This window comes from Panicum virgatum, chromosome 9N (assembly GCF_016808335.1).
Source record: "Panicum virgatum strain AP13 chromosome 9N, P.virgatum_v5, whole genome shotgun sequence".
NCBI lineage: Eukaryota > Viridiplantae > Streptophyta > Magnoliopsida > Poales > Poaceae > Panicum > Panicum virgatum.
Genome location: NC_053153.1, coordinates 48,366,678 through 48,379,422, shown reverse-complemented (window position 1 = coordinate 48,379,422; position 12,745 = coordinate 48,366,678). Strand labels below are relative to the sequence as shown.

General features: G+C 47.5%; 1 long non-coding RNA gene across 1 annotated transcript; it reads left to right on the top strand.

Annotated features, from left to right (window-relative positions):
• Window positions 1–1,450: 1,450 nt before the first annotated feature.
• LOC120688095 lies at window positions 1,451–12,355 on the top strand. Its single transcript, XR_005680973.1, has 6 exons — window positions 1,451–2,311; window positions 2,602–2,763; window positions 2,846–2,925; window positions 10,538–10,628; window positions 11,061–11,129; window positions 11,600–12,355. It is a non-coding gene; the product is annotated as an uncharacterized LOC120688095 (long non-coding RNA).
• The last annotated feature ends 390 nt before the right edge of the window (window positions 12,356–12,745 follow it).

Here is a 12,745-nt window from a genome sequence, read left to right as displayed (position 1 = left end):
ATACGGATTCGGATATTCTCGGATACGAATACAAAACGGATGTCTAGGATTCGGATTCGAATTCGGATATTAACTTGATATATGAGCTAACATTTAGCTATTTTCTTTATTAGTAGTTTTAGATTATAAAATCGTTATACATGTACAAACTAAAGTATAATAATATAATAAAAATATCTAGTTAAAAATAACTTATTTATCAATAAATATGTTATTAAATAAATACACAAAAATAAAATTAGAAATAAAAATATATTGCAATAAACATATAAACAATTTTGTTATATATAAATAAAAAATATAAAAGCAATTTTAAAATAAAATAAGAATATTTAAAAGTAAATTTAATTTATTTATATCTTTATTATAAAAATTAATAATATGGTTGGTGAGAAATACTACATATAATTTTTTAAATAGTTTTTGAATGTCGAATATGGATCTGGAATCAGATAAAGAGAACCAATAAAAATCAGATTCGGATGTATCCACTTTGATATCACATTAAATTCGAATACGGATACGGATATTTATATTGACGTTTAATCGAATACAGATATCAGATAATTCGGATATCTTCCATCCTCAGCTCCGCGCGAGCTCGCATATGCGAGGAATAGACACCATGTTGTACCCGCCCGATCCCGCCGCCCATCTATCCGCGAAATCCGCCGCCGCTCCCTCTCTCAGAGCATGGCTTATAACCACGCCCACCGCCGGCTGGGAGGCGCGTAATGATGGTGGCGGGCCCCAGTGATTCAGCCAATAGGAGTGAAGGACAAGGCTCTCAGCCGGGTGCAGCGGGCGGATGGCGAGACGCCTACCGCATTCTCTCTCTTGCTCCACGTTGGCTCCCAGCCCGGGAGATCTATTCATAGCGCGCGCGATTTCATCGCGCCGCATCGCAGAAGCCCCCGGCTCGCCCTATTCATCGTCTTCCTCGAGCAGGGGAGGGGAGAGCGGCCGCCGGCGGGGGTTGCGAGCTAGGGGAAGGGGAGGGGTGGCCGGGGAGGGGTGGTAGGTGGGCGGAGCGGCCGCCGGCGAGGTCGCCGGTGGCCGGGGTGGTGGAGGGCGGTGGCGGCCTTATCATTCCGGGTTGCTGGGGGGCGGGGCGGCTCCATGGCCGCCGGCAATAGAGGAGGGGTCGGGGGCGGCGGCGGCCAGGCGGTGGCGGCGGATCGACCGGCGGAGGGCGCGGCGGCGCAGTAGCGCCGCCGGCCGGGCGGGGCCGGACAACCGGTGGGCGGGGCCGGCGGCGGGGGCGAGGAGAAGGCGGCGGCGTGCGGCGGCGGAGGGCGCCGTGGGCGGCGCCGGAGCCTGGGAGGCGGAGGAAGGCGGGGGGAGCAGGGGGCGGAGCGTAGCTGCAACAGCTCGGCGCGAGCTCGCACGAGGGAGGAATAGACGCCCCCCTCCCAGCCACCTTCGCGCCATCTATAATACTTGGCCTCAGATCGCGTCCCCATCTCTGCCCCTCGCGCAGATCCCGGGTCCGCCCAGCCAGCCGCCATGCCAGCGCCTCCGCACGCCAGTCCGCTATCTCCGCCCCAACTGCAGTCTCCTCGCCGCCGCCGCCCTCCTCCTCGCCTCTCGCCACTCCTCGCGGCGCGCCCCGTCATCCACCCTCGCGCCATCGCCGTCGTCGGAACCCTAGGCCGTCGAGTCGGAGCTCCCGTCGGCGGGGAACCGGGTGGGGGAGGATGCAGCTGTGGATCTAGACGAGCATGCGCAGCATCAACATCTCACCATCTCCACCAGCAATGGCGTCGTCGACTCCATGAAGGTGCGCATCACGCCGCAGCCGCCCCCACCGCCTTCGCGGCCGTCCCGGCTCACGCGGGCGCCGTACCCACCTGCTTGCCTTCAATTTGCGGCCGCCTGCCGGGCGCTATGCTTAGCGTCCGCCGATTTGCCACCGCCTTGCCCGCGTCCCTCCGCCATCTCTGACGCCGCCGCACCGTCCGCCGGCCTATCGTCGCCGCTGCCTGCTCATGATGAGGCTCCGTCCTTGCCGCAAAAATCAGACCTCAACCCCGCCGCTCCTTGCTTTCTCCCCTGCCGCTGCCAGGTGTCATCCTCTCTAGCTGCTCCTCCCATCCTACCCTGCCGCAACCATCAGAGATCCATCCTGCCGCTCCCCAATTAGCGATGTTATCGTGTCCCTCCGCTGCCATCGCCACCGCCGCCGCCTAGCCATGGCGAGCCTCTCTCTTTGCCGCAGCCATAGACCTTCACTGTTGCTACCCAACTAGCAGGCAGCATCTTCTTGCCTTGATGATACATGACATATCCGTGCATGTCTGAAGAACTGAAGGTATTATCTCACCCGTTGCCTGATCTTTTAGTCTTCCTGCTTATTTTTATGTTTGTCCTGCCCTGATCCAAGATTTTTTAACTTGACATTTATTTAACGATGGTATTTCAGCCAACAAAAGAAAATAGCTTATCTATTAACATGCTGTAACAATTAGTGGTCAGAGTTAGCTTCAATGATAAGATTGCTTTTCAGATCAATGCTATTAGAACTGAAGTATGATGCCCATAGCTCAATTTCATTCGCCTGCTTGGAGCTTCTATTGTTTTATTTTCCACTGGATTTTACAGCTCATTGCATGCCTTCCGTTCCTTGCCTTGATATAATGCCACGGTGATTGAATGACAAGTGTTTTATGGCTTCGGTGACTTGGAGTCCAAGGGATTCCTCATTCATCAGCCATTTTCCATTTAATGCAACGAGTAAGCAAGCCAACAAAAATGATGCAAAAGGTAGCCTTTATGCTATTCAAAGTAATTTACACCATTATAAAACAGATACCCTTAAAATTTTCTTCCATTGTGCTTGCAACAGAACTGCATTACAAGAACCGAATCTGCCCACTCGAAAAAGTATTGATGTGACGATGCCGCGCTCCCAGAAATGGAACAAAGGTAGCTTCTGATATCTGCAGTTACCAATCTACACCTGTAGGCACCAGCATTGTTATCACAAGATAACAAACCATTCACTTTTATTAGGTTCGTTCCACAAATCTTCTGAAGTGCTCATCCAACTTCTGTTTATCACAGAACCTGCTTTTGGATATATTTTGGCATGAGCTAGCCCCCCTGTTTAGCAGTGGTGCTCCAAGATAAATGATGATGGCACACCCTTTCTCTTGCGTTTATGCTACCACATTAACTATGTTTATCCCAAATACATGACTTGCCTTCATGTGTGCTATTAAATCCTTTGCTCCGGAGATAAAAATTTCTTTTCAGTATCTATTATAAATTATACGGACCTATCAGACCTATTGTTTTAGCAGATTTAATTATTTTAGTAATCGTTCGATACGGTATAATCCAACTTTACTTTATTATATGAATTTTGAATCTCATATTATTTTTAAATATAATTATTCTTTAATCATATGATATTTTTAAATAAAAATATTCTTTAAACCAAGGTTCTTAAGGCGTCGCCTAGGCGAGGACTAGGCGACAAGGCGTGCTCGTGGTGGTAGGCGTCCCCCTCGCCTTGCTAGGATGCCTATGGCGTCCGCCTTAGGCACAAGGCGTCCTCCTGGGCGTCCCAGAGGACGAGGCGGGCGCCATAGACGGGGTATCGCGCGGGAAATCCAGGGGCGCGCGGGAAATCGGAGGGCCCAGCGGGAAATCGAGGGGCGAACAGGGGCGGGCAGGAAATCGAAGGAGCGGGCGCGAAATCGAGCGGCAAAACCGCCCAATCCCTACAAAATCGAGGGAGAATAGAAAGAGAGAGGGAAGAACGAGAGGGACTGAGGAGGCGGAAGAACTCACGGCGCCAGGGCGAATCTTGGGCGACGGCGACCCCTGCGCCGCTACGCATCTCCGCCTATCCGAGAGGCCACTGCCCCGTGCCGCCCTGCCTCCTCTGCGCCACATCTGCTGGTCGGCGGCCCGTGCTCCTCTGCACCTCTTCTGCTGGTCGACGGTAGCTGGTCTGCGGCCTCGTGCGGCCCTTTGCAAGACTTTTTTTTTCCCCGAATGCGCAGGAGAACTGCGCATCAATATATTAAGAAGAGGAAAAAAAGAGGGAAAGAGCCCCAAATACAAAACAGCTACAAGGTTAGAGAGCCTGTAGCACGCCCTGAAAAAACACTAAAAACTGTCTGTCTTTCTAAGAAAACAAAGCAGGACCAGACACTGGACCAATTAGGAGTAAGGAGCTAGGGCGAGGAGATGAGTAACTCCTCGAGCCCCTACTAAAGGCCAAAGATGTACTTCTTCTCTAAAAACAGCGACAACTCTGGCTAAGCTAGGAGTACCACCGTCAAAAACACAATGATTACGATGCTTCCAGATTGACCAAGCTCCCAAAATAATGATGGAATTAAGCCCCTTTTTTTCTTGTTGACCAGCCACCCTGTTATTCACAGCAACCCACCGGTCCACAAAGATACTATCCTCCATCTGTGGAGCAAGGAATTGTAACCCAAGGGACTGCAGAATAGTGTACCAGATCTGCCTTGTGAAAACACAAGAAACCATCAAGTGATCGATTGTTTCTCCGACTTGATCACAAAGTGGACACTTTGGAGGATGAGTGAGACCACGCCGTGCTAATATTTCAGCTGTCCAACATCTGTTATGTGCCACTGTCCACAAAAAGAACTTGCATTTCCTTGGGGCCCAATTTTTCCAGATTAGTTCCCAAGGGTTGAAATGAGTTGATCCGACAAATAAGGCCTCATAAGCTGATTTGGTGGAATACATACCAGAAGTTGTGAATTTCCAAATGTGTGTATCCTCCACTTCAGGTTGCAGCACAACAGTTGAGAGCAGCTCCCATAGGTGAAGATATTCGACCAGCACAGGCACAGTTAATGCACCCTTTATATCTGAAATCCAACTTCTACCAGTAAAAGCATCAAAAACTGTTTTCTTTCTTGCTCTGGTTGCTATAGAGCTGAACAGATGTGGCAAGGCATGTTCCAACCTCTGACTAAGAATCCACCTATCAGTCCAAAAACGAGTATTTTTCCCATTTCCAACTACTGTCTCCACAGCCATTGCAAAGAAGGAAATGACTTGAGGTTGAGCTTGGACAGGAAAGAAGGCCCAAGCCTTTCCTGGTTTTGTTTTTTTGGAGCCATAGCCACCTAAGTTTCAAAGCCCAGCCTAAATTCTGAAGATTAGAAATACCTAGACCCCCCAAATACAGTGGTCTTGTAACCTTTGGCCAAGCAAGTAGACAATGACCCCCTTTTGCATCTTTTCTTCCTTTCCATAAAAATCCCCTTCTTATCTTGTCAATAGCTCGTAATGCCCAAGGGGGTAAATCCAGTGCCATGACAATGTAAATCAGCATTGAAGTGAGAACAAATTGCACCAAAATTAATCTGCCCGCTTTGGTGAGCAGCTCAGATTTCCAGCTAGGCAGTTTATCAGCAATTTTCTCAATAATGGGTTGGATTTGTGTTTTGGTTAGCTTGAGAGGGGAAAGGGGAACCCCTAGATACTTACAGGGAAAAACTGAAATCTGACATGGTAAAGAGTCCAGCAAGACTGCCCTGTCATCTTCATTACATCTGATGGGGAGAACACTGCTTTTTTGTAGATTTGTTGTTAGACCAGATGCTGCACCAAAAAGCTGATCCAAGATAATTTCAATGTCATGAGCCGAGGGCCTCAAGAATAGGACCACATCATCTGCGTACAAGGAAATTCTATGCTGCAAAGCTCTTCTGGCCAAAGGTTGCAACAAATGCTCAACTTCAGCTTTTTTCACCAAATGACATAGCACATCCATGGCCAAAATGAAAAGCATTGGTGACAGTGGGTCACCTTGTTGCAAACCTCGCTGATGATGTATTTTCTCCCCCGGAGAACCATTTAGCAGTACTTGAGTGGAGGAGGTTGCAAGGAGTCCACTGATAATATCACGCCAAATAATTCCAAAACCCAGCTGCTTTAGAACTTCTAAGAGAAAAGGCCATGAAACTGAATCAAAGGCCTTGTTAATATCCAATTTCATGAGGATACGGGCTTGCTTCTGCTGGTGTAGAAACTTGGTAGTGTGGTGCACCAGCATGAAATTGTCTAGAATAAAATGACCTTTGATGAAAGCACTTTGATTAGGGGAAACCAACTGGTCCAGTCGACCTGCAAGTCTATTGGCAAGGATTTTTGTAATGAGTTTGGCGACAGAGTGAACCAAACTGATGGGTCTATATTTTATAATCCTTGATATTTGAAGCATCTTCTTTTTTTTGGCAATAAAGTGATGAAGGCCGAGTTTAACAGCTCGAAGTTATCAAATTCTCTGCTCCACACAGCTGATAAAGCAGCCATTATATCTACTTTTATGATCTGCCAGCACACCTTATAAAATTTTCCTGTAAAGCCATCAGGTCCAGGGGCTTTATCCGAAGGTAACAGGTTTATTGTCTTCCAAACTTCCTGTTCAGAAAAAGGTGTTTCCAATTCAGTGAGATCAAGGCTCGGCATGTCCAATTCAGTCAAGTTAACTGTCACTTCTCTGTCCTTGTTTTTTCCCAACAGGTTGCTGTAGAATTCAAAAATATTCTGCTCTTTTTCCTCATGCTTGGTAAGCACCACTCCGCTATCATTTGTGAGCCGACTAATGAAATTCTTCCTCTTGCGGTGGCGGGCGTGCGCATGAAACAAGGCTGTATTGGCATCCCCCTCGCTGAGCCAAGTAATGCGAGATCGGCTTCTAGCGATTGTGTGCTGTAGAGAGGAAAGTGCCAAACAATGTGGCTTGAGCTTGTTCTTTAACCAAAGCTCTAGCCTTGAAAGGACTCGAGAATCTTGTGCTATTTCCAACTGATGCAGCACTTCTCTGGCCAATGCTAACTGTGAGTTGACATGACCCACTTTCTTTTGGCTCCAACTCTGCAAGCTTCTCACAGTAGCTCTGAATTTTCTTGCCAGGGTGTCGAAAGGACAATGAGATACTTGTTCAGACGCCCAAGCAGTTGCCACTGTCTCCTGAAAACCCTCTAATTTGGTCCAAAAGGCCTCAAAATGAAATCTGGCCTTGCCTGGGAGAACATCCTGTAGTCCTAGCAGGAGAGGGCAGTGGTCTGAACCATCAGTGGCACAGCTCTGAAGAAGACAATTAGTAAAAAGTTGTTCCCAGCTGGTCGAACAGAGCACTCTGTCAAGCTTGACCAGCGTTGGAGAATCCTGCTGATTGGACCATGTGTATTTGCGACCGATCAAAGGCAAATCTTTTAGTTCCAAGTCATTAATCAGACGACGAAATCTCCCCACCATTGCTCTGTTGACAAGTCCATTATTCTTATCTTTTGACCTTGCTATTAAGTTGAAATCTCCAAGTACCAGCCACGGCCCAATGCATGCAGCTCGCACATCTCGGAGTTCTTGCAAGAAGACGACTTTGTTATCATCTCCCTGAGGGCCATAGACACAAGCCACCAGTTTTGCGAGTTGGCCGGGGAGAACTGAATGGAGACACTGAAAGTATCCAAGCGGGTAGCGTTGTCTAGTCCTAACCCGTGGCGCCAAGCCACCAGAATTCCCCCGCTAGCACCGATGGCTGGCAACTCCAGCCAATGAGGAAAATCAGATCCAAGCAAAGATAAGATGCATCCCCGAGAAATACCCGACATTTTAGTTTCTTGTAGGCAGACCACATCAACTTGACAAGAGGTGATCAGAGTTCGTAGAGTATCCTGCCGTGCTCTGGAGTTTAATCCACGCACGTTCCAGCAAAGTATTTTGGCGGGATTCATTTGTACAAGTAAGGAAACGACCGTAGGCAGGAAATAAAATCAGCAAGCATCAGTTGCTAGGCCCAACTCCTCCAGTTCCTCATCATCAGGAGTGGCCCACCCAAACAATGCAGACAAAGCTTTAGCTCGAGTGTCAGGAAGCGTCGCTGGCCCAGTGAAGAGCTTGCTATATTCTTCTAAGCTCTGCTGATCATGCCACCCGACTCACCAATGAGATCCAGAGCATGCATCACCTTCTTCTTTGCTCTCAGGGAAGCGCCACCTGGAGTTTCTGGCTCATAACCGGCGATACGACGGCTGCGACGCGGCGGGGCCACCGGAGCGCAAACCCGGGAGCGCAGTCTGTTGGCCCGAGGAGTAGGGAGAATTTTCGTCGTCCTTTTTCTTAATTTAGCCATAAAACTTCTCCTCTGGCCAGAGCATTGATTCGACTTAAGTGTGCTGGGACGAGCCAGAGAATCACCTGGCGCAGGAGGCACATCATTAGAACTTGTGACGGCAGGATGCTGCAGTTTCTGCCGCCGAGAGTAGACCTTCGCAAAACCAGGAACCAGAGGGGAGGGTGACGTCGGGGATTGCATCTGCTGCCTTTGAGGGGAGTTCGTCTCTGGTATTGGGGCCGGCTGCGAGACCAGAGCCACACTATCTCCATCAGCGTCTACGGAAAGAGCGACAGGAGCAGAAGGAAGGTCCGACGGAGGAGCGTCTGACATAACCGTCAAACAGGGAGTGGGGGGCAGGTCATCAATGGTGCCAAGCGCCGGAGACCTGCCAGCCCGGGCTTCCTCGATGGAGATCGCCGCCGCAGAAGATGCGCCCGTAAGAAGCGCGAAGGAGGACAGGCCATCAACAGTGGCGAGCACTGGAGGCGTGTCCTCCCAAGAGTTGCAGTTGGTGGACATCGTCGTCCAAGATGTTTCCGCAGGGGGTACAGGGGGAGGCACGCCGTCTACAGTGGCTCGCACTGGAGGCATACCATCCCGAACAGTGACAAAGGAGGACACGCCATCGACGGTGCCAAGCACCGGAGACGTGTCAGCCGGAGGGGAGGCCGCAGAGGTCGTGGCCGACGAGGCGTCTGCCTTGATCACCAAGGAAGCCACCATCGGGAAGGAGGGTACGCCGTCGAAGCCGCCAGGGACCAGAAGCGAAACAGATGATGTTGCAGGCAGTGGGGATTGGTTCGATGTCTCCGGGAGTGCCACCATCGAAGAAAGGATAGTTGCGGGAGCCGAGGCTGTCGTCTCCTTGGCATCAGTAGAAGCCGTCGCTAGAGGAATTGCGGACGCCGCCTCGGGAGCAGGGTCTGGCTGAGCACCCAGAGCCGCCCGGGGAACCCGGCCATCAATGTCGAGCGCAGGGGCCGGAACGTCCTCTCGGTTACCGTCACGGCCCCTGCTGATTGGGAGCACGGGGGCCGAAACGTCATCACTACTCCCGTCGCAGCACCCAACGGAAGATGGGCCCAAGCGAGAGTGAACCGAAGCGCGTTGGGCCCCCCTGATGGGCCTGGCCTTTCCACCGCAGTCGGGGTCGGAGAAGAAACAGAGGTCCGCCGGACCCATCGCCGGCGACGATGACGATTAGAGTCTGACGATGTTGGGGGAGGTGGAGGAGCATCGGCGGGCTCCCCACGCGCCGTCACCGCAATCTTGACGGGGTAGCAGAGGGTTCGTTTTGCCTGCTCGACACCCCCCCTCCCCCCCGGCGACCTCCAGCTCTGGGATCACAAGGTCAATCAAAGGGGGGATGGAGCTCGGGGAAGAACACCATGCTGCTAAATGAAACACTTGACGTTGTGTGGCTGTTTCTGGGTGGATAGCACAGGGCACACAGTCATCACCCAAAAGCTGCGCGGCCGTCTCCATATCCCAGGCATGCGCCAGGATGCCCCGGAGCTCAACATCCACTGCCGAAGGGAAGGCCGCCGCCTCCGAGTGGAGGAAGCGCGACCACCGCATGAGATGAAGACGAGCCGGGGGAATCACCAGGGGTCTTCCATTGTTGAAGATTCTCGTGGCCGATTGCTCGTCCGGTGAAATCAAGAGGAAATTAGCTGGTCCGAAGTTGTGTAGGGACAGCAGGTGTTCCTCGATCTCGAACCGGCTGGCAATGGCGGGCAGGATGAGTTCCAAGATGCCGCCAGGATTGTCAGCGATCACAGAGAGGCCAAGTAATTCATCTGTAGTCTCCCCATCCCCTCCCCTCTGCTTCGCTGCTCGCGCCGTCTCTGCTGCTTGCTTTGCTGCTAGTGCTGGCTCTGCGGCTTGCTCTGCTTTTTGCCTCTAGCCCTCTACTGCTTGCTTAAATACTAGTGTGTGGCTCTGCTCCGCCATTTAAAATCAACTCATATCGTTATATGTTAGTGGCTTTGTGATCTGTGCCTGTTTTGTTTACTCTTTATGCCATGTGATGCTGCTTTGTGCTATGGGCTAGCTAATCAATATACAAATGCTATGGTCTGTCATCTACGACTAGTATACACTATACGACTAGTATCTACAGCTCAACAAAGGTATGTACATACTACTAAATTTTGCTGTCATGGTTATATTTTAGGATGTCTATGGCGTCGCCTCGCCGCGCGCCTTATATGCCTAGGCATTGTGAGGGGGTAGGTCGCCACGAGTCGCCGTAGTGCCGTGAGAACATTGCTTTAAACACGTGCTTGTGGCACATGCATCTCCAACAATATGTCAGTAATAGATTAGTCACTACAACTTTATGATATAAACTTATTATGTATTAGGTATGTCAGTAATATATGATTTCATTATTTTGACAATCTAATTTTGACATAGATGAGTTCCAACAAGCTTCCAGTGTCGCGCGGGCATGAGGCCGTGGCAATGGCCATAGAGAATGCTGGGCCAGTGCATTTCTTCATGACTAGTATCATTTGAGATTCCTATCGCTGCTCGCAACAGTATCTTAAACCAATGACATTTCAAATTTGCATCTTTCAGAAATTGGACATGTTATTCTCTTATATAGAGAAAGCTCAATATAAATGTACAAGCATAATTCTTACTGATGAGTGATGAGTTTATCAACAAGTAGATGGTATTCAGCCCCTGCATATTGTGAAAATAGAAATAAGGAATATATTTCATTTAGCATAGAGTTGTCTTCTAATTAGATTTAAAAATACCGACAACATATGGGTTTGTATGCCCTCCATTATTGACACGATGATCCATGAACTACATTCTTGAAGATGTTATTTTAAGCAAGATTACTGTGTATTTAATTAACTCTCTATATTTTTCCTTTTATGCTTTGGATACTGAAGATGATTTAGTTTCATCAACTCTCTATATGAAGGTTGCTTTACTTAATCTCACTGAAATATCATCAACTTGGGCAAGGGTTATTGATGTCATGGATAGTGAGGTATCATTACAGGGCACCACCCAGTATGGATAATCCTTAATATTTTCTTTCCTTTATTTTCAACTTCTTTTTTTCCTTTAAATTCAGTCAGGGTCAAGATTGTTTGGTTTTATTGGGGCTGGTGCTATGCTGGGGAAACTTTTTTGTTCATTGTTTGCTGCAAGCATGGCATGGCTGGGACCTGTGCGTACCATTTATCTAAGAAGATTCTCTTAATAACATAATAAATACATGTATAGTATTTAATGAAATGTAATATCTGAATGAACAGTTATGCTTTTATTGTCATCCCTCTTGCTGGAACTTGCTACTATATGATCTATAAAGGAATTTTTTTTTGAACGAACATCTATAAAGGAATTCACATTGATGATATTCAGGGTTCAACTGAACTGTTGGAGGGTACATGATTTTTCAGAAAATTTTCAATTGCATACATTATTTTGTTCTGAGCAGTATATGTTCTCCAGTGATTTCTTCTTATTGCTTTGAGATGACCAATCTGCAATCCCGCGTCTTCTGTAGACAAATTTTGTGGTTCATTGCTACCACAAAGATAATCCACATCTCTGTGATCAACTGTGATTTTTTTTAATGATTAATGATGAAAACACAAGTTGGAAAAGTTGCCATTAGGTCCTGAGTCCTAGCTGTTTCTCTCGCGCTTCTTTTTTTTTTCCTCCTGAGCTTTATTTTTGTTTGGACTGCCTTGTACCATATTTTTTGCTTCTTAATATAATTGTAGGCAGTCCTCCTGCCCGTTAAAAAGAAAAAGGTTGCATTTACACTGAATTTGTAGGCAGCACTAGGATTTGGTTTGGCATTTACACTGAAGTTGGAAAAGTGCAGTTGTCTTATCCTTCTTTTACTTTCAGGTATGGTTATAAATATGTATCTCTACATGCACTGTCAAGCTTGCATGTAATTATTTGAACATATCATGGTACAAAGAGCACATCAATTGCTCTCCAAATCACCTTTTCTCCATGATTTTCAGAAACTGACAATAATAGCTACCACAATTGGATTTCTGAAAAATTTTATTCTGCAGAAAGGATGTGCAGGAATTATTTCTTTCTTATAATCTAGAGCAATTTACTTTTATAATTTTTCAAATATGTTATTGGCATGATGATGTAATAATGGACAATGATCGTATGCATTGGATGATGCAAAATGTCAGATCTTTATCCATTTTTTATTCTAAAAAAGGAAGGTTGGAGCATTATGAATACCTTGACAATTTATTTCATAATATATTTTCAGTATGTTTTTCCAGTATTCATTAACATTTTTGTGATGGTTCTCTTTCATCAAATTTATGTGATAAATTGAATCTATCTTTCTTGTTAAAGGGTATACAAGGAGGATAAGCTTGGTAACCTCCATTCCTCCTGTTCATTCCATTTGACCCATCCCATATTCAGATTTCTATCTGATGCAGTTATTATCTTAAACCACGTTAGCTTCAATTATTGTTCATCAATCGTACTGCCCTAGCTTTTATTCATTTTGTCTCACACTGCGACGACGAGATCTATTCGTCGAAGCAGATGTCTACAATCATATTATCGTGGCTACAAAATTTCTTATTGATTAGGATATCCGTAAGTATT